Below are 23,567 nucleotides of genomic sequence, written 5' to 3'. Positions count from 1 at the left end.
TTTTCTAATATAACAAAAAGCTACCTGTCCAATCTATCATAGAAACATCTCGCATTAGAAGATGGTAGGAAAAACACTTGGGCCCTTTAAGTTGAAAGTTTTGCCAGACTTGAACACATAAAATAAGGGACATTCAGTAAACCCAGGCAGGAAGCACCTTAATCAAGTTCGTGAGTTTAGTTATATTCTGGGTGAAACGCAGTTCCCCTAACCTGTGCTGATATACCTCTGTCACCAAAAATCCAAAATTGTTATAATATGGGAAAAACACTTCCAACTAATACGTGTTGAATGCCTACTGGGTGGTAGGTTCCAGAAATATAACGAAGTGGAGATTATTGTTCACCACATTCCGTTGAGAAGTCATTCTCATTAGAAAAGCAGGCTGAGCAGAAGACAGATTACATGTTCCGAAGACCTGTGCATAGACGTCATGTGCAAGCAGGATTGCTGCGGGGGGCATGAAGAAAATGTGGGAACCATGTGTCTGTGAGGGTATTACATAAATGAGACAGAGCAGGAGATACCTTAGCAACTGCAGAGAATGAAAGAAGAAGGTGAGATGAGGAAAACAGGATTTCTGGGAAGTCTTTGTTTGTAAAACCCACAAAAGAAAGTTCTCTATTAGATCTCAAGACTTCTTAAATTAAACCACTGGTTATTTGAATAAGAAACTACACTGAGCATGGACCATGAGGGCGACAGCTGTATTTGGGTTACACATCTATTATTTAACCCCAGCCACAAATCTTTTCAGTGGACTGAAGGCTAACTGCCCTGGGAATAACAGTGATGAGGCCTGCACTTGTAGTCCAAGGTGTGCTCTTCCCATTTCGTCCTCACTTTCTCCCATCCATGTGATAACATCGGCCATGTGGGTGCCTGCTTTGTCTCCTGACAGAAGTCTACGACACAGCCTTAAGTATGGCTTACACTGTGCCTGTTTCCACAACAATCCATAGGACAAGTATGTTACACCTCCACCTTCCTCCAGTCCCTATGTCCAGAAAAGTGGCCACAGAGTTTCTGAATTCCATTGATGCTCTTCTCAGAGTTCTGAGTACAGCAACTTACAAGATCTTTTCTTTTTTCTTTTTTAACATGTTCCTAATATGTGTACACTATAAAGCGCTCAAACAATATACAAGGGTAGATAGTAAACTTGGGAAAGTCCACTACTCACTCCACCCTATTCTCAGAAGTAGCCAATGTGATGTCTATCTTTCTAGAAATGTTTCTACACACATACATACACCGTACTTATAACAAAAATGAGATTTTACTTATATTCTGTAAGGTAACTTGCTTTTTTTTTTCTCTCTTTAACTTAATATACCAAGGATATCTTTTCATGTCAGTATATGTGTTGTTGTTGTTAGGTGCCATCGAGTCGGTTGCAACTCACAGCGACCCCATGCACAACAGAATGAAATACTGCCCAGTCTTGCACCATCCTTACAATCGTTATTATGCTTGAGCTCATTGTTGCAGCTACTGTGTCAATCCACCTTGTTGAGGGTCTTCCTCTTTTCTGCTGACCCTGTACACTGCCAAACATGACGTCCTTCTCCAGGGACTGATCCCTCCTGACAACATGTCCAATGTACGTAAGATGCAGTCTCACCATTCTTGCCTCTAAGGAGCATTCTGGCCACACCTCTTCCTAGACAGATTTGTTCGTTCTCTTGGCAGTCCATGGTATATTCAATATTCTTCGCCAACACCACAATTCAAAGGCGTCAACTCTTCTTTGGTATGTCTTATTCATTGTCCAGCTTTCACATGCATATGATGCAATTGAAAATACCATGGCCTGAGTCAGGCACACCTTAGTCTTCAGGGTGACATCTTTGCTCTTCAACACTTTTTTGAAGAGGTCTTTTGCAGCAGATTTGCCCAATGCAATGTGTCTTTTGATTTCTTGACTGCTGCTTCCATGGCTGTTGATTGTGGATCCAAGTAAAATGAAATCCTTGAACTCTTCAATCTTTTCTCCGTTTATCATGATGGTGCTCATTGGTCCAGTTGTGAGGATTTTTCTTTATGTTGAGGTGTAATCCATACTGAAAGCTGTGGTCTTTGATCTTTATAAGTAAGTGCTTCAAGTCCTCTTCACTTGCAGCAAGCAAGGTTGTGTCATCTGCATAACGCAGGTCGTTAATGAGTCTTCCTCCAATCCTGATGCCCCGTTCTTCTTCATATAGTCCAGCTTCTCTGATTATTTGTTCAGCATACAGATTAAATAGGTATGATGAAGGAATACAACCCTGACACACACCTTTCCTGACTTTAAACCAATCAGTATCCCCTTGTTCCGTCCGAACAACTGCCTCTTGATCTATGTAAAGGTTCCTCATGAGCACAATTAAGTGTTCTGGAATTCCCATTCTTCTCAGTGTTATCCATAGTTTGTTGTGACCCACAGAGTCGAATGCCTTTGCATAGTCAATAAAACACAGGTAAACATCCTTCTGGTATTCTCTGCTTTCAGCCAGGATCCATCTGACATCAGCAATGATATCCCTGGTTCCATGTCCTCTTCTGAAACCAGCCTGAATTTCTGGCAGTTCCCTGTGGATATACTGCTGCAGCCGCTTTTGAATGATCTTCAGCAAAATTTTGCTTGCATGTGATATTAATGATATTGTTCTATAATTTCCACATTTGGTTGGATCACCTTTCTTGGGAATAGGCATAAATTTGGATCTCTTCCAGTCAGTTGGCCAGGAAGCGGTCTTCCATATTTCTTGGCATAGACGAGTGAGCACCTCCAGTGTTGCATCTGTTTGTTGAAACATCTCAACTGATATTCCATCAATTCCTGGAGCCTTGTTTTTCGCCAATGCCTTCAGAGCAGCTTGAACTTCTTCCTTCAGTACCATCGGTTCCTGATCATATGCCACCTCTTGAAATGGTTGAATATCGACTAATTCTTTTTGGTATAATGACTCTGTGTGTTCCTTCCATCTTCTTTTGATGCTTCCTGCGTCATTTAATATTTTCCCCATGGAATCCGTCACTATTGCAACTTGAGGCTTGAATTTTTTCTTCAGTTCTTTCGGCTTGAGAAACGCTGAGCGTGTTCTTCCCTTTTGGTTTTCCATCTCCAGCACATGTCATTATAATACTTTACTTTGTCTTCTCGAGAGGCCCTTTGAAATCTTCTGTTCAGTTCTTTTACTTCACGAATTCTTCCTTTTGCTTTAGCTGCTCGACGCTCAAGAGCAAGTTTCAGAGTCTCCTCTGACATCAACCTTGGTCTTTTCTTTCTTTCCTATCTTTTCAGTGACCTCTTGCTTTCTTTGTGGATGATGTCCTTGATGTCATTCCACAACTCGTCTGGTCTTTGGTCACTAGTGTTCAATGCGTCAAATCTATTCTTCAGATGGTTTCTAAATTCAAGTGGGATATACTCAAGGTCATATTTTGGCTCTCGTGGACTTGCTCTAATTTTCTTCAGTTTCAGCTTGAACTCGCATGTGAGCAATTGATGGTCTCTTCCACAGTCGGCCCCTGGCCTTGTTCTGACTGATGATATTGAGGTTTTCCATCGTCTCTTTCTACAGATGTAGTCAATTTGATTTCTGTGTGTTCCATCTGGCGAGGTCCATGTGTATAGTCGCCGTTTATGTTGGTGAAAGAAGGTATTTGCAATGAAGAAGTCGTTGGTCTTGCAAAAGTCTATCATTCGATCTCCGGCATTGTTTCTATCACCAAGGCCATATTTTCCAACTACTGATCCTTCTTCTTTGTTCCCAACTTTTGCATTCCAATCGCCAGTAATTATCAATGCATCTTGATTGCATGTTCTATCAATTTCAGACTGTAGCAGCTGATAAAAATCTTCTATTTCTTCATCTTTGGCCCTAGTGGTTGGTGCATAAATTTGAATAATAGTCGTATTAACTGGTCTTCCTTGTAGGCGTATGGATATTATCCTATCACTGACAGCGTTGTACTTCAGGATAGATCTTGAAATGTTATTTTCGATGATGAATGCAACACCATTCCTCTTCGAGTTGTCATTCCCAGCATAGTAGACTATATGATTGTCCAATTCAAAATGGCCAATACCAGTCCATTTCAGCTCACTAATGCCTAGGATATTGATGTTTATGCATTCCATTTCATTTTTGATGATTTCCAATTTTCCTAGATTCATACTTGGTTCATTCCAGGTTCCAATTATTAATGGATGTTTCCAGCTGTTTCTTCTCATTTTGAGTTGTGCCACATCAGCAAATGAAGGTCCCGAAAGCTTTACCCCATCCACGTCATTAAGGTGAACTCTACTTTGAGGAGGCAGCTCTTCCCCAGTCATCTTTTGAGTGCCTTCCAACCTGGGGGGCTCATCTTCCAGCACTATGTCAGACAATGTTCTGCTGCTATTCGTAAGGTTTTCACTGGCTAATGCTCTTCAGAAGTAGACTGCTGAGTCCTTCTTCCTAGTCTTAGTCTGGAAGCTCAGCTGAAACCTGTCCTCCATGGGTGACCTTGCTGGTATCTGAATACCAGTGGCATAGCTTCCAGCATCACAGCAACACACAAGCCCCCACAGTATGATAAACTGACAGACATGTGGGGGGTCAGTATATGTAGAACTACTTTATGCTTTTTAACTGCTACATATAGTACAGTGGTACCATAATTTCATCAATCATCTATTAATGAACACGTAGCTTATTTTCAACTTCTTCCATACACAGGTCCACAGAAAGGTAGATATATCATTGTGTAAGGATACAATCTATTCTATAGGATAAATTCCTTGTAATGAAATTAATGGCCCAAAAAGAATGCATTAAGAAAATCTTTCTCTACACTTTTGCCTAAACTGGCTGTTTTCAATTAATCCTTTCAATTCGTGTCTTGCTTAGGAAGACCTACCTCACACTAACATTATAACAAATATCCCTATATTTGCCATTATAGTTTTTTTTTTCCCCATGTGGATGATTCTTTAACCCAGGGGTCAGCAAATTACTGCCTATGAGCCAAATCTGACCCGATGCCTATTTTCTTAGAACACAGTCACAGTCATTCTTTTACATATTTCCTATGGTTGTTTTGTGCTACAATGGTGAGTTGAGTAATTATGACAAATAACATATGGCCCACCAAGACTAAAATTTTTCTATATGACACTTTATAGAAATACTAACCCCAGCCTAGAATTTATTTTGTTTATTGTTTGTTTGTCTGTGTGAGGCAGGAATTTAACTTTAGTCATTCACTCAAAGCCATTCAATGACTATTTTATATTTTCTCTACCCAAAAAACCCAGTGCCATCGAGTCGATTCCGACTCATAGCAACTAATTTTCTCTACTAATTTAAAATACCATTTATTCCGGCTTCGTTCTGTACCACTAATCCAATTATCTCTTCCTGCATTAATACCACACCTCATTTCTTTAGTTTTACAGCTTTTCTTTTTTTTTCCTTCCTGCTGTTTTACAGTTTAAGTTTTTGTGTTTGGTAGGACAAATCCTTATTTGCTCTTTTTGAAAAATATTTTTTATATTCCTTTTTTGTTTTCTCCTTCTGTTGAATTTTAGAATTTGCTTGTAAAGATCCCAATGAGGTTTTTAATTAAGATTTCATTGACTTTAATTTGGGAGAGAGTTGAAATCTTTACAATATTCTATGACAGTGACTGCTTCCTCATGGCCTTACCCACAACAAAGGTTATCATTTTTTCATCTTTGCCAATTGGTAGACCATAATGGAGTTTTATTCTAATAATTAATGATAGATAAAGTAGGTATTTTTAGGTTATTTTTATTTTTCCCTCTGCTTTTTCTTCCCACTAGTTAAAACGAGCATCTCTCTGCAAGGGGCAGATGCAAAAGGCAGAATTTTTACTACATTATCAGCAATGCAGTTTTCTATGCCATAGACCAATTTAACAATTGGTCGACTGAAAGACATTGATCCCTAAAATAAGATCTTTAGCAAACATCCCCCTTGTAGATAGACTCAACATCACTGCCCCAAAAGCCTCCACCACTTCCTGTTGCCAAAATTATTTTTAATTTGCTGCGCGCCGAGTGAAGAAGTACAAGTAACCCTGGTCGTCAGGCAGGCATGCCCTGCAAAGGGCAGCAGGGAGTGGCTGCGTTTCCAGCTCCTGTCTGCTCACTCTTAATAACTAGCCCCTGCTTTAGCCTCTCTTCCCTCCTCTGCTACGCTTCACCTTATACCACTAGGGAGTCTCAACAGAGTAGGAGTGTCTTAGGTTGGATTCCCCGGGACACAGGCTCTGTGATGGAAATTTGGAAGCAGGAAGGGTTTTTTTTTGGGGGGGGGGGGCTTGCGACTCCACAGAGGGAGAAACGGAACCACTGTGCAGTCACAGCCGAGGTCTCAAGGTCTCATCTACCTGTCCTGCAGTGAGTGCTGCTCTGGAGCTGGGATGGCCCTTCAGAGTTGTGTCAAATTAAGCAAGCAAGCGGCTGGGGCTTTATACTCCCACATCAAGCAGTCACTGGATGCAGTCTGCCCAACAGCTCTGTTTACCTGACAGTAATTCCCAGAGAGAGACCCTGCTGAGAGTCATCATCCGTGGAGACTTTCAGCACCTAAGGGAATAAGGGTCTCTCTCCTGAAGGGGATCTGGGCAATGCATTCCAGGATCCCCTACAGGGAGTTCACCTGTCTTTCCTTGTACCACTCAGCATTTCTATGAGCTTTTGTATTTAAGTTTTCATGTAAAAACTTCATGTGACATAGAAGTAACATTCTATACCTTCTGAACACATCACCAAAATTTACAAGCCAAATATCTGGAAACAATGGTTGCAGAATTATGTTTTTTTACCAAAACCCCAAAATATGTTTTTCAGATAAATGAGAAAAAAATTGACTATTATAAGTCAGTTATACAGCCAATGAACTAACACTTTGTCATGGTCCCTTGGCATTTTGCATCTGTTTTATGGAAAAAAAATTATGAATCACAGCACGTTGCAATGAGTCAAAATATCTTGTGAAATTATTCCTATGATCTTCAACAATAACAGCAACGACATCAATAATAATGATGGCTATCATTTCTATGATGCTTTAGAGTTTACAAAATACTTTCACACCATCAATTTGCTGCAGTCTTATGAGAGGCAGAAATTATTATGAAGAATCTGAGGCTCAGAGAAATTAAGTCACCTACCTGCTCAAGGACACATCAGTCATCTTAACAAGCAGGCTTCAGCCCGGAGCCAGCACTAGCCCATGGATGCTGCAGCCAGGATTGTCTCTGGAACCTTCTACCTCCCCTGCCTCAATTCTCTCCTTCTCAGCTCCACCCCCACCTTCACCCAGTCCAGGTCACACACCCTTTCTCTGTTACTGCACCCTAAGCACCCACTCTCTCCAACCAAGATTTTCCTTCCTGGGAAGATTCCTCTACTTATCTTTATTAAAACCTGCTTACAGCTGGTTGTTCCTGGGAAAGAGACTCAAACTATTTCATACCAAGCTATCAGTGCTCAACAATGGGAAATAAACTGCCCTCTATGCCCATTCCCAGGTATACATCATCTATATTTTAACTTACTGTATTACCCCACTGCACTCAAGTCGATTTCAACAGTCAGAATTGACTTGACGGCAATGGGTTTGGATTTTGGTTTTTACATAGTATTGGAATATGGAACAGGTTAATGAGGAAGGTATTTTGGAGAAAGAGGGTCTTTCCACCTGTCGCTGTGTCCCCCATTCATGCTATTTTACTGATCTACCAATGAAGCATTAATCACACAGAGCCGTGGGCCTGGAGTCAAAGGACTGTGATGAGCTGCTGCTCTTGAGCAGACACTTCACTTTCTGCCTTGGCCTTCTCCCCTCTTAAGTGAGGAATTGGATTAATGTTTCACTTTGCAAGGTGACTAAAGGGACCAAAGGCATAAAAATCTCAGTGTCATTTAAAACAGCAGTTGTGTCAAAATTCGGTGGCTAGAGGAACTTGTAGTTGGAGATGGTCCAAGGGTGAAGCCAAGAACTCATTGTGAAGCCAAGAACTCATTGCCTCCCCCACCCTGGGCTTCACACTGCTGGTCCCTGGGGTCCCAGGAGATTCTCTGGTGCATATGAGCTGCAGAGACAAGCTCTGCCACTAGCCGATACTGGTACTTATAGTTGTTACCTGTTTTACTTTGGCTTGTCCTTGAACACGTACAAGGGTGACATATTTGAGGCATTTCACCTCTTACGAATTTTTTTTTTTTTTTCTCTTCCTCCTATAAACTTTTCACCCATTAATGCTGTTTTATGGCTTTAAGGAAGGAGAGGGTGAGTGCTGCCTAGAACAAAGAAGGTAGGACAAAAGGGGATATGACACAAGGCATCAGATAGGAAGGGAAAGTGGAAGCCCTTTTGTCAGGAAGACAGGGAGATCTGATGAGGTAAGATTAGCGTTAAGGTGCTGTTGTTCTTTGGAGTTAACTTGGTGTATATGTGAAGGGAGCAGTGAGAATATAAAAAATCCAGAGAGATTGAACAGGTTTATAAGGTGCCCTTCTCAAACATGGGTACACAGAAGTAGAAGAGAAGTGGTAATATAAATTATTTAGGTGGGAAAAAGGATAAAACAATGCCCTCTTCTCAGAACATGGGAAAAGGAAGGGACCTGGAGGTTCTCCAACTGCTGGGAAGGCAGAGCAGAGTGCTGGTTGGGAAGCATGTGCTAAGAGGAAGGACGACAGGTCCTGTGGCAGAGGGCAGAATGTAGGTTGTTCGAGCTGCCAGTCGAATGGGACTCAAGTCAGTGCTCAGTGGGCCCACAAAACAGTGAGTGTTAAAGCTCAATCACCTGGGACCCCCTGGGAGAAGAAATCACAAGTTATTCTAGACAAGAACATTCTAGCAGTGGATACAGTGAGGGCAGGGCCTACTGTTACCCAAACACCAATGGAGATAAATTGCTGCTTATTTGGGGGCAAGAAGTCTCCAGAGATGGATGGCATTTGAGTCAAGATTCCTTACCCCAACACCAAGATTCTCCCTGCATTTAGATTATATCATGGGAGGAGGAAGGGAAACATTTGAAGGAGAGAAACTGTCCAGATATGGAGTTTAAACTTGGTATCCCTCTAGCATGAGGCAGAGGAGATTTCGTTATAATTAACTGGCAAATTTAACTCCTCTCACCATTAATAGGAAAGGCACCTTACAAGGACGTTTAGTTTCATGAGAGTGGACTAAGGAAAGTTACCTAAAAAAAAAAAAAAAATCTGTGACACAGTATGTGTCACAAATTTATTTATTTGTTTTTTACTAAAGTGGGGAGAAGTAGCCCATCTTTAACATTCCGGCCAATCCCAATCTTAGACCATACATCCTTAATAATGTAGAAGATCATTTTTAGTTCTCTAGCATAAGCAGTTCTCTGTAACAACTTCATCATTATCTTCCAGGGTATAATTAATATTCATCATTTTGTTACAAAAAACCACCTAAGTCTGCTAGAGACTGATACCAGGAAGAAGGCTTGACAATTCCCAACAAGTTAATGATTTCTGAAGTTCCTTCAAACTCTCGATCCTCATGGAACACTGACATAGATTTTATCAGTATGAAGGAGTAGCCAGGGACTTGGCCATCTTTTCCACTTAGTGCCTCCCCTTATTCATTCACAGCTGAGATGTAGGAGGAGGGGGAAGGACACATCAAGGGGAAATGTTCTACCGTTTTACACAGATGTCATTTCTCCTCAATAAGATCAGATGAACAGGAGCGTAAACCAATGACCCCATTCAGATCTTTCAAAGATGGTGACAGTGTTGGAAAGATCCCATAATTTGAGACTCAGAGGCTGCAAGTCACCAGTGTGGGGGGAATGTGAATGAGGGATAAGTCAGGCTTTGCAACTTTATTAACCTTTGTTTCCAGTTGGATCCTAAAGGACTCCAAATTTCAAAAGGCCAAGTTGATTATGCACCAAAATTAGTTGCTAAAATGTCTTCCTGTATACTACTCATTATACTCGTTCCAACTCACAGCGACCCTATAGGACAGAGTAGAACCGACCCATAGGGCTTGCCAAGGAGCTCCTGGTGGATTTGAACTGCTGACCTTGTGGTTAGCAGACATAGCTCTTAACCACTACACCACCAGGGTTCCCATCTTTCTGTATAGCAATTTCTAATTAATGATATGACAACATACAAGCCTATTCTCTCGGCTGTTTTGATGGAGAGAGGGAACTATAATTTATTGAGCACTCACTGTGTGCCAGGTATTTTGCCAAGTATTTGCTGCATTCTTTCATTTAATTCTAACAGTTGTGCAAGGTTGGTATTATTATTCATTCTTCCAGAAACTGAACTGAAAGGAGAAAGAGACTGTGACTTGCTTGAGGTCATTCAGGTAGTAAGAGATGGATATAACTTCACAGTTTGTTTTTCCATCTACCCCATACTTCCTTGGTGGAAGTGGATTTTCTTACTACTCCATCAGGTCCTCTTCTTTTCCCTGTGATGGCTGCTGATACACTAACCTAGATATATTTGTATAACTCCCTCACATACATGCCAACGGGTGACTGCCATTTTGTGCACACACAGGACTTAGCAACGAGAGAATTGGCGTTTGCGAGATTCCAATTCTGTAAAAATGAAGAACTAAGATGATGAAAATAAACTAGAAATGCTGAATAAAATACGTAATTTTTAAAACGCAAACCAGAGCTCACAAGAAAGGAGAATTATTTGGTACCGGAAATGAAAAAGGTAACTAAAAACCAAAGCTCTGGAGAGATGTAGAGCCCTGAGTGCATGCCTGCAGGGTGGACCTCAGTGAGCTCCAGTCCCACTGCGGGAACGAATTTGCAGTGAACGGAATCATGCGTGATGTGGACGTGCACAGCAAAGGGATCCTGCTGGTGACTGCTGGTGGACCGCTACAGGCTATACAAGATGGGCCACCTGTACATCACTCCTGATGGATTTTTCTTCTGCATTCACATAATGGCTCTTCACCCCTCTGGTTGCAATAAGCCATGTCCAGAATTTAAACCTGCAGGAGGTATATTGTGATGGGTCACATCTGCCATAAGAGATGGCAGATCCCTACAGCTCTGCTCCGGGTCCTGAGAGGGCTGTCTGACAAGAAGATGGACAGCTTCCAGCAGTAGCAGCTATGTGAAAAGATTTAACAGAAAAAGGAATGGTCAAGTTCAAGGTGCAATTCACACTCAATGCATTTGAAAGGTACCATCCTGGCATTTCTGGATCTGAGGCTATTTGGAATTCAGCAACAAACCACGAAAGGCCTACTTTTCATGTAATGAGATCTTCCTTTAGAACAGGGCTGGCAGCTTCTTTATGAACTACTTGCATAGTTCCAGCTCTACTCTTGAAGTTACCACCTTGTTTCATTACAAAATGCTTTTGAAACGTTATGCTTCTGAGCTCAGTGGCAAAATTATTCAACTGTAGTGCCAGACAGTGATTCACACAGCTCAGATAACTGACCTGTCCCGTTAACAGATCACTGCTTCATGTTCGGTTTATGTTTAAATACATTCTCCAGTAGAAATAATTCACAAAAAAACCTTTCCTTGAATTTAAGTATACAACTTTGAAAAGTTTATATCCTGTATCAAACCAAATTTTATACTCAAACCAACATGTTTTAAAATTCTATATGTACCAGTAATTGTACTGTTGTGTTGTTGTTAGGTGCCATCAAGTCGGTTCCGACTCACCGGAACCCTATGTACAACAGAACGAAAAACTGCCTGGTCCTGAGCCATCCCCACAATCGTTGTCATGCTTAAGCTCATTGTTTCAGCCACTGTGTCAATCCATCTCATTGAGGGTCTTCCTCTTTTTCACTGATTCTCTACTTTACCAAGCATGATGTCCCTCTCCAGGGACTGATCCCTCCTGACAACATGTCCAAAGTATCTGAGATGTAGTCTCTCCATCCTTGCTTCTAAGGACCATTCTGGCCATACTTCTTCTAGGACAGATTTGTTCATTCTTTTGGTAGTCCATGGTATAGTCAATATTCTTCCCTGAACTCCTAGACACTATGCCACCAAGGTTCCTGTAATTGTACTTGCCAAAGACATTTACTTATGAAATGTCATTTAGATCAAACACTAGGGTCAGAACCCAGGATAAGTATTAAAATTTTACGTTTAAAGAGTATTAATGGGCTTAATTCAAGCAAAATATTTGAACAAGTGCTCCAGATGTACTCAAATATAAAATATAGTTTATTTTAATGTCTCCCTGCCTCTGATAACTTATATTTTGTGCCAAACTAGCAGCTATCTCAATGCTAAAGGTATTCTGATTATCTGATGTCATTTTTCTGTTAAGATTTAGCATCGCGTGTGTTCGTAAAGCAGTAAATCTTGCCTTGAAATAAAGAACAAAACAAGCAAATAAAGACCAAAACTCTAAGCATTGTAACTTTTACAGGAGAAGATCATGAGGTCTTTTCTCCTGAAGAGTGACTGGTGGGTTCAAATTGTCCACCTTTCTGTTAGCAGCCAAGTGCTTAACCACTGTGCCACCAGGGCTCCTTCTACAGAAAATGTTAGGAGCCGTCGATTCTGTTCCAACTCATAGTGACTCTAGGTACAAGAGATCGAAACACTGCCTGGTCCTGTAACCATCCTCAAAATGGTTGATATGTTCAGCCCATGGTTGCAACCACTGTGTCAGTTCATTGCGTTGATGGTCTTCCTCTTTTTTGCTGACTCTCTACTTTACCAAGCATGATGACCTTCTCCAGGAACTGTTCCCTCCTGATAACATGTTCAAAATATGTGAAATGAAGTCTTGCCTGCTTCTAAGAAACATTCAGGCTATACTTGTTCCAAGACAGGTTTGTTTGTTCTTCAGGCAGTCCATGGTATAGTCAATATTCTTCACCCACACTAATTCGAATGCATCAATTCTTCTTCAGTCTTCCTTATTCATTATCCAGCTTTCACATGCATATGAAAAAAAATTTTTTTTTTATTTACATGGCTTAGATCAAGGGCACCTTAGTCCTCAAGGTGACATTTTTGCTTTTTAACACTTCGAAGAGATCTTTTACAGAACCTTTGCCCAACACTTGTCTGTCAGTTTGTTGTACTGTGGTGGCTTGCATGTTACTGTGAAGACGGAATCTATGCCACCACTATAGATACACTTAAAATAATTAGAAGCATAAAAGTGAATCAAAGTCCTAAGAAGAGAATAAAGCACTATAATACAAAAAGATAAAAAATAACAATAGAAATTCCAAAAATAATCATTTTAAAAATTATAGCTATTAAAATAAAAAATTTAATGGATGAATTAAGCAGCAGGTTAGACATGCTGAAGGGAAAATCACAAATTAGAAGACACATTTGAAGAAATTATTCAGAATACAGCATAGATAAATAAATGGGAAATAGGAAAAACAGCATACAACTTGGACAGGGGGAAAATAATAAGGTCTAACTCAGGAGGGCAAACAAACAAAATAGCTAAAGAGGGTTATTGAAATTGAACACATTCTAATATCTTTGTTTTGTTCAGGAGAAGGGTAAAAAATATATCCAAACTAGTAGAGGAAAGAAGAGAAATAAGGAAACTTTATTCAACAGAAGGCAAGAAAAAGAAAAAAGTAAAAGCATGGTACACAGAAAGAACAAAATAAGATGGTAGAAATGAATCTAAATACATTAGTAGTCATAATAAATGTAGTCTAAGCTTGGTAATTAGAAGAGCTCACTGTTTATATTTTTAAATAGCTATATTCGGTGACAAGAGATTCCACTAAAAATGGCTCAAAAATGTTGACATTAAATGGATAAACAAGGTAGGGTAAATACAAAAAAATCCTAGTGTAGCTACGTTAGTATTAGACACACTAGACAGTTAGGCAAAATGCATTATTGGTGATAAAGAAGATCATTTCAGAATGATAAAAGAACCTAGGTCTTTCTGGCACCAAAGTCTACATGTTGGCAAGAGAGGACAAAAGCAGTTCTCTGCTTATGACCATGTTTTTGTTAGTTGCCAGCAAGTCAATTGTGACTCGTGACAACCCCGTGTAACCCCATGTGTGCAGAGTAGAACTACTCCATAGGATTTTCAAGGCTACAACCTTTCAGAAGCAGATCGCCAGGACTGTCTTCCAAAGCGGAGCTGGGTTGGTTGGAACTGCCAACCCTTCAACTGGTAGTTGAGTGCTTACCCGTTTGCACCATCCAGGGACTCCTGTCATGACCATAGTCCATGATATATCACCAAACCATGGATTAGAACTCTACTGATAAGAACACAATGATTTTAAATCCCCATAGGCAGAGCCGTGGTGGCGCAGTGGTTAAAGAGCTCAGTTGCTAACCGAAGTGTCGGCAGTTTGAACCCACCAGCTGCTCCTCAGAAGAAAGATGTGGCAGTCTCCTTCTGAAAACATTTACAGCCTTGGAAACCCTATGCGGCAATTCTACTCTGTCCTATAGGGTTGCTATGAGTCGGAATCAATTTGACAGCAATTGGTAGAGGTAGAAAAATGTAAGACAAAAAATGGGGGGCCATAGTCAAACTGGCCCAGGTTGGAGGTCCAGCTCTACCACTTACTAGTGGTATTACCTTGCTTCATTTCACCTCTCTGTGCCTCAGTTTCCTCATTTGTAAAATGTGACTAGTAATACGTGTCTCTAACGGTTTATGTGAGGATTAAAAGAATTAAATGTAGGTTCAGTTTATACTAACTTCTGAACAAATGTTAGCTTCCTTATACCCTTTCTTACTACAATACAAAACCTGCGAAACTTACTTATAACTTCAGAAGGCAAATCACTATGTAGGATTTCAAGTTGAAATCATTTTTCTTATGAAGAGTTAATTACCCATGAAATTAAAAATTTATGCATTCATAGAACCAATGTATTTATAGTGTTAGAACACGAAAATGGCTGGTCTAGAAATTATAAGGTATTCTTAACATCTTCACAGCTGCTGTTTCTCTATCATGGGAGTTTTTTGACATTAGGTTTTACAATTATCTAAAGCAAATAGTGTACCATAAGGTCAACGAGGGAAATGGCATGCGATTGGACATTTATATTCAGGTGTGTAAATGCTCACTGCTGGTTGAGATCCTCACTTGTAAGGAGTACGGCACTCAGAGCATATTTCCCCTTAAAATAAAGTTAGAAATGGGTGGTTGTCGTCCAGGTGGGGGGACTAACTGTCCTGGTTTGCCTCAGACTGAGGGGTTTCCTGGGATGTGGAGCTTTCAGTGCTAAAACTGGGATACCAGTTCCCAGCTTCCCTCAGGTCAGTTCCAACTCAAGGTGACCCCTTGTGTGTCAGAGTGGAACTGTTCTCCACAGGGTTTTCAATGGCTGATAATTCAGAAACAGATCGCCAGGCCTTTCTTTTGGGGAGCCTCTGAGTGGACTTGAACCTCCAACCTTTTGGTTAGCAGCTGAGCACGTTAATCATTTACAGCTCCCAGGGACTCGGAAACTGGGATAGTCCTGGGAAGACCAGGATGGTTGATCACCCTACGAGACCAACACCCCAAAACTGATCTGCCTGCCTCAGCCACAACCGCTGAGTTCTCCCTTCCTGGCGCTGCTCCACCAAGCGTCAGGGTCTCTCCAGCTGCGCTGCCGGGCACAGTGTCCAGGCTCTGGAATTACTCCGCGGCTTTGTGAGGACAGAAGTATCTCCTCCCTGTCGCTTTGTCACTTAGATTCCAAAGCAGCATATCCAATGCCCAGAATGTCACATCTTTTAAAAACACGGTGTTTTCAGCTTTGAGTACTAACCCTTCTCATATTGGGGCCCAAAAGCAGTCTTTCATTTTTAGGGTGGAGGAATGAGCGGCGAGAGCAGACAAATGCCGTTCATTCCCTCCGTGGTCCTTCTCATCCCACCTCCCGTGCAGATCAACGCAGACAGTAGATCCTTGCTCTGGAACGGATGGATAGGTCGGGGAGGGGGGTGCACAAACGGTTTGCCGTGGTGAAAGCCATCTACTGCTAACCACAAAGGCGGTGGTTTCAAACTACCAGCGGCTCTGCAGGAGAAAGACGTGATGGCCTGCTTCCACAGAGATTTACAACCTTGGGAACCCTATCGGGTTGCTATGAGTTGCAACTGACTCCACAGCAGTGGATTTGGGTTTGGGGTTTAATTAACCTAAAGGTTGGTGGCTGGAGCCCATCCAGAGGCACAGGAAGAAAAGCCTGACAATCTGCTTCTGTAAAGATTATAGCCAAGAAAGTCCCATGGAGCGCAGTCCTGCTTCATCACCTGGGGTCACCATGAGTTGGAATTGACTGGGCATCAACAGGGTTTGTTTTGTTGTTGTTTTCCTTCTGGCATGGATGGCCAGCACCACTTCTCCGGACAGCCATCTCAGATCCCGATTTGAGCTTGCCTAGGCACCTGCACAGCCTTTTTTCAAGGACTATGATATAGTTGAGAACGAGGACAATTGCTGACCTTCAGATCTACAAAAGCGAAGAGCAGCCTGTTGAACAATTGCCGTTCATCAAGGTCTAAGTCAGTTGGCACCTCCCACTCCCCCACACACCAGTGGAAATGATTTCAGCCTCCCCTGTTCTCCCATAGTACTTGCTTTATGCTTCTGTTTTAATCTCAATCACGATGTACTTTGTATTATAGTCACTTAAGCATGGGTCTCTCACCTTCATAAATTATTAGGTCTTTAAGAGCGTGAAAACAGTCTCACTCATCTTTATGCCACCCTTAGAACCTCGAGCAGTACTTGTGACAGAGAAACTACTCAGTGAATGTTTCAGGAATTGATAACATCCTGGGGACTCCAGAAAACCACCAGAGATCAGCTGGTTCCATTTATAATATAACTTGGTCAATAATTCAGTCTTTTAGGAAGAATTACTATATCAAACATATTTTGTCAATATTGCTTATTCTTGTACTAAAATTCATAGACCAGTTAATCTAGTAGGTCGCTATGGTTTGAAAAGATTTGGCAGTGAAAGAAAAGATGTAGGTATTAGAATAAGTAAAATTCAAATTATGTCAGGCAACTTTCATTGAAAAATCATTTGAATGATGCTATTCTCTCTAGTAGATAATTTCCAAATAGCAAGGTGTTACATAGTGAGAAGAATGGTAAAATATCACTTTTATATTCTTCTCCAAGGCCCTCACTTTAGCTGTAAATTGCTCCATAATACTATACTACACTAGAGCAGCCAAAATAGTAAGTTGAGCCAAACTTCAAATAAATACACTGAAAAAATCAAGTTTCAAGTTCAATTAACTTCTAAGAAAACCAAGAATCTTGAAATTAGGGATAGTTTGGGAATTAAGAGAATCAGTATCTTGCAGAAAAAAAAGTTATTTATTTTTTGTAAAGAGACTCAAACCCTTTCTAAGTTTAGCTATAAAAAGAATTTATCTAGGGGCAAAAACAGTTGTAAGATGTGCCCCAAATCAGAGTGAATACATTAGTGTCCAGTATAAATGGTAACGATAGGTGAGAATTCCAAAGTTATCATTATATTTATTCAAAGTCCTGGAAAAATTATTAATGATCCAAAAGGCATTTCAGAGGATTGTGTTACCACAATTATCAAGAGTGAAAAAAAAAAAAATGTTCTTTATGAACTTGAGACTAAAAGTAGCCCAAGGTGAATCAAACTTCTGAGGTGGTGGGAGAGAGCAGTCTATTCAATCAACACTTTTCAACACTCCGGAAAGCTATGGGTAAACAAACTCTTGCCCTTTTGACAAGGCTCTGCGTCCTTGGTACCTGTGCCTCTTGAAAGAATCACAAAGAACTTTCACGAAGTTCCTAACCAAACATGACATTTGTTCTGGCTCCTCTGGGATCTCTCCCAGCTGGCACAATCATTTCCAGCCTAAAGTAGCTCTTGCTGAGCACCTACTTTGTGCCAGGCACCAGGCAGACATCGGAACACACATAATCACCCAGAGGCGGATTATCCAATAGGCAAGGTCAGCAAAGTGTTTGCCTTGCTTACCAGATCACCCATAGTGAACAATTTCACATTTTTTCACCACATCAAAGATTCTGCTTCTAGATATGGCTGGCATCTGTCTCTCTCCCAACCCTACAGCACCTTCCTACAAAGTGAGAGTCTCTTTTCAAATTTACAGTCCCTGACAGGGATGGATTACCCAGTAAACTTACTTGTGCTCACTTACTAATCTGCAGTGCACAATTTCACACAGGATTCACTGCATCAATCACCGCCGTCCTGTAATTGCAGAGTGGTTCAGTCCTACAGCGTTAAGACGAGCTTAAGTTGATATCTATTTCCTAGCACATTAAAAAATGAGCTCAGATGACACATACGATTAATTATGTTATTCCATTCAGATTTTAAAAAGGGAAAGAGATTCTGTGTGATTTGACACTGTGCTAATTTTCCCAATAGGCAGAAGAAAAAGGTAATAATTTAGTTGTGACAATATCATAATATTCCTACCTAAAAGAACCACAGTAAAAGAAGAGTCTCCTGAAACACCGCATTCAAAAGGCTGTTTCCTTTTATGTTAATGGAAAAGGTATTTGTTTCATTACGATGACATTGTAACTGATTCCAATGTCTTGCAAAGAAGACAAAATTTTTTCTTTTAATTGCACACATAGTAACAAATAACCATATAAAGGTAATGCATGTGCATTAGAAAAAAGAAGGGCTATTAATTGCCATCTTAATTGGTAAATACTCTCAGAAACTATTATGAATCTTCGTCTTCCCAATGTCCAATACATATCCCACCACCACCACCAGTGCCATCAAGTCGATTTCAACCTGTGGTGACCTCATGTATGTCAGAGTAGAACTGTGCTTCATAGGGTTTTCAATGGCTAATTTTTCAGAAGTAGATTGCCAGGTCTTTCTTCTGAGGTACCTCTGAGTAGAGTCGAATTGCCAACCTTTTGGTTAGCAGCTGAACACATTAACCGTTTACACTACCCAGAGATTCCCCAATACATATCAGGTGCTCAAACAAACAAACAAAAAGATAAGCAAATGAATTGAGTTTGGCCATTCTTAGACCTACTTCATCAATCCAACCTCTGGTCACGTTTCTTCCATTCCTGTCTAAATGCCTGACTATGCCCTACACAATCTGTTCCTATGTCAGATTCACGTCTGTGTTTAGCCCAGGTAGTTACCTCACCTAGAATGTCCTCCATCCCTTATTCTCTGTTAAGCCTTTTCCAATTAGCTTTAGTCACACTTTCTTTTCTAAATACTGTTGCACAATTATTTTAGTATTTTGTTATTCTCTAATCTGTTTTAAATGTGCCAGAGTTATGCTCTTAACTAGACCATCTATAACCTGATCTCTACTTACTTCTTTTGGAAGACATCATCAGGCAGGCCAAAGACGGCAAGTAGGAGAGCTGCCATCTAGTCCTGCTAACTTAATAGGAGGTGGGGTAAGTCACTTTCTTTTCCTAGGCCTCAGTCTTCTCATCTGTGGAAATGGAGGGCATAGTACCTGCTCAACCGTATCATGAGCATTGTAAGAACCAAAATAAAAACAAAGATGACATCTGCAAAACATTATGCATAATTCATACCTTATGGAGTGTAGAATAGAGCCAGGATCAGAGGTGGTGGTTGTTGTTAGGTGCCATTGAGTCAGTTCCAATTCATAATGACCCTATATACAGCAGAATGAAACACTGCCTGGTCCTGCGCCATCCTCAAAACCATTGTTTAGCTTAAGCCCACTGTTACAGCCACTGTGTCAATTCATCCCATTGAGGGTCTTCCTCTTTTTCACTGACCCCCAACTTTACCAAGCATGATGCTCTTCTCCGGGGACTGATCCTTCCTGACAACATGTCCAAAGTATGAGAGCATTCTGGTTGTACTAGAATTAGGATCAGTGGAGAGCTTCATAAATACTTATAGATTTATTTGATAATGGTTATATTGCTTATAGGCATCTCATTAATGAAGGATGAATTGTTCTTATTTTAATTCTAATGAAGATTACCATTATTTTTTGCAGTGACAAGTAGGTGATCTGGAGCCTGTACCAAGGGGGATGAACAGTCAGCAAATGTTTGATAAATACTGCTGTAGAGAACCTCTTGGAATACAGTTTTGCAATTTTTTTTGGTAAACTTATTGTCATTGTGTTTCTTAAACTAATTCTTGTTTGTTAGGGTTTTATAATTCATTATGGATTGAATTATGTCCCACATACCCATGAATGTGATCTTGTTTGGAAATTAGGGTCTTTGAAGATGCTCTCAGTTAACATGAGGTCGCACTGAAGTAGGGTGGAACTGCTCCAACATGAATGGTGTCCCCATAAAAGACATGAAGAGACACAGGCTCACACACAGGAAGAACACCATCTGACGACGGAGACAAAGGTTGAAGTGATGCACCTACAAATCAAGGAATGCCAAGGACCACCAGCTGTCACCAGAAGCTGCAGAGAGGCATGGAATAGACTCTACCTCAGAGCCCTCAGAAGGGATCAACACGGCCAACATTCTGATTTTGAACTTCTAACTTCCAGAACTGTGAGACAATAAATTTCTGTCATTTTAAGCCACTTACTTTGTGATAATTTGTCACACCAGCCTTAGGAAAATAATACATTATCCCTCTCAGAAATCATCAAAAATTACATTCTTATTCACTTCCCTTCTATTACCTAACTTGTAACATTATCTTAACTTGAATTTTGATCCCAGTAGAGATTTACAGGAGCCCTGGTGGCACAATGTTTAAGAGCTTGACTGCTAACCAAAAAGTCAGCAGTTCGAGTTCACCAGCTGCTCCTTGTAAACCATGTGGGGGAGCAGTTCTATTCCATCCTATGGGATCCCAATGAGTCGGAATCAATTTGATGGCAACAGGTTTGGTTTTTTGGTATAGATTTACAGGGAAAGCTGGGCAGGAATTACTATCCCCATTTTATGGGTGAGAAATCACTTTAATGAGTTTGAAAGTCCCAGAGCTTGGAAGTCACTGAATCAGAACCATAGAGCTCCAAGGTATAAAAGATGAAGTGAAGAGGCAGAGAGATTAAGGATTGGAGTATATGTCAAATGTAGGCCATTTAATGTTTAGCTTTTCAGGTCTTTAGATTTGGTGAGGTAAAAGGTTTAAATTTTTGTTTAAAATGAAATTCTGGTATTATACATCAGTATTCATATACATTTCCCCATTTGCTCTAATCTGTATAACCAAGAATTCTGTATATGGTAATGAATGTTTAGCCTGCCTATGCTACCAAATGGATCATGAGTTAACTTTCTTGGCATAATACTAATTTTACTAAAGAAAATCTCCAAATACACTAGGTTAATAAAGAGCTCTGACATTGGGGGATAATAAACTGTAACTTAGTCAACTTTTTAAGATTACAAAAACACTTTTTATATAAGTGCTTGTTCAAAGCACAAACAAAAATGAGGGGGGATTTTAAACGAATGCCATAATAGTTTTATATGAGTATCATTTAAAAAATAATATACCCACTCATATCGACATGGTTAGTGTCTTACTTATCTAGTGCTGCCACAACAGAAATACCAAAAGTGGTTGGCTTTAACAAAGAGAAATTATTCTCTTACAGTCTAGGAGGCTAGAAGTCCGAATTCAGAGTGCCAGCTCCAGGGGAAGGCTTTCTGTCTCAGTTCTGGGGGAAGGTCCTTGTCATCAATCTTGCCCTGATCTAGGAGCTTCTCAGCTCAAGGACCCCAAGTCCAAAGGATTCTCTCTGCTCCCGGTGCTTCTTTCTTCATGGTATGATGTCCCTCTCCTCTCTGCTCAATTTTTTTATAGCTCAAAAGAGATTGACTCAAGATATAACCTAATCCTGTAGATTGTATCCTGCCTCATTAACATAACTGCCTCTAATCCTGCCTCATTAACATCTTAGCAATAGGACTTACAATGCTTAGGACGATTACATCAGATCACAAAATGGTGGATAACTACACAATACTGGAAGTCATGGCCGAGCCAAGCTGACATACATTTGGGCGGGGGGGGGGGGGTGGGGAACACAGTTCAATCCATAACAGTTAGGTTCCAAAGACCAGATCATTATGTGAAAATTGGCATTATGCAAAAATGGAGGATGACCACATCAGATTACAAAATGGAGGAAGACTATATCTTAATGTAACTGCCAAATTACATCATTAAATAACCCAATAAAATACATTATTATATAACTGACAAACCACTGAGAATCATGACCCAGCCAAGGTGACACACAACCTTAGCTGTCGTAGCCAGTGTTACTCTTGCTTTGCACCTTGGCGTTCATTACTGCCAGAGGTAGATCATTAATGATTGAAATAGTCAGATAGTAATTTTTTTTACTATTATCATAAATCCTAGGCATTAGTGAGCTGAAATGGACTGGTATTGGCCAATTTGAATCAGACAATCATATGGTCTACTATTCTGGGAAGGACAATTTGAAGAGGAACAGCACTGCATTCATTGTCAAAATGAACATTTCAAGATCTATCCTGATGTACAATGCTGTCATTGATACAATAATATTCACACACCTACACCCACCAAACCCACTGCCGTCGAGTCGATTCCGACTCATAGAGACGCTATAGGACAGAGTAGAACTGCCCATAGAGTTTCCAAGGAGCTCCTGGTGGGTTTGAACTGCCAAGCTTTTGGTTAGCAGCCATAGAATTGAACCACTAAGCCACCAGGGTTTCCATACACCTACGAGGAAAACTATTATTCAGTTTATGCACCAACCACTAATGCTAAAGATTTAAAAATTGAAGATATTTACCAGCTTCTGTGGATAAAGAGCCCTAGTGGCACAGTGGTTAAAGAACTCAGCTGATAACTCACAGGTTGGCGGTTCTAACCCACCAGCTACTCCACAGGAGAAAGATGTGGCAGTCTGCTTCCTTAAAGGTAATAAACTTGGAAACCATGGGGGACAGATCTACCCTGTCCTATAGGAGCAGTGTGAGACAGAATCAACTCAACAGCAATCGTTTTTGCAGTCTGAAATTGATCAAATATGCGATCAAGATGGATTGGTAACTACCGGTGATTGGAATGCTAAAGTTGGCAGCAAAGAAGAAGGCTTGGTGGTTGGAAAAGATGGCCTTGATGATAGAAATGATACCAGAGACTGCATGATAGAATTTTGCAAGACCAAAGATCTGTTCATTGGAAATACCTTTTTCAACAACATAAACAGTAACTATACACATGGACCTCACCAGATGGAATATACAAGAATCAAATTGACTACATCAGTGGAAGGAGATAATGGATAAGCTCAATATCATCGGTCAGAACAAGGCCAGGGGCCAACCGCAGAACAGACCATCAATTGCTCATATGCAAGAGCAAGTTGAAGCTGAAGAAAATTAAAACAAGTCCACAAGAGCCAAAGTACAACCTTGAGTATATTCCACCTGAATTTAAACACCATTTCAAGAACAGATTTCATACATTTAATACTAAAAACAGGAGACCGGATGAGTTGCGGAATGATATCAAGGACTTCATACCTGAAGAAAGCAAAAGACATTAAAAAGAAAAGATTAAAATGGACGTCAGAAGGGACT

General features: G+C 40.5%; 1 pseudogene; it reads left to right on the top strand.

Annotated features, from left to right (window-relative positions):
- The first annotated feature begins 10,912 nt into the window (after positions 1-10,912).
- Positions 10,913-11,203, top strand: LOC100658556 (UPF0450 protein C17orf58-like; annotated as a pseudogene).
- Positions 11,204-23,567: the final 12,364 nt, after the last annotated feature.

The sequence above is a fragment of the Loxodonta africana genome, chromosome 8 (assembly GCF_030014295.1).
Source record: "Loxodonta africana isolate mLoxAfr1 chromosome 8, mLoxAfr1.hap2, whole genome shotgun sequence".
NCBI classification, from domain to species: Eukaryota; Metazoa; Chordata; class Mammalia; order Proboscidea; family Elephantidae; genus Loxodonta; species Loxodonta africana.
The sequence above is the reverse complement of the archived record's forward strand: the minus strand, read 5'-3'. Positions and strand labels throughout refer to the sequence as shown.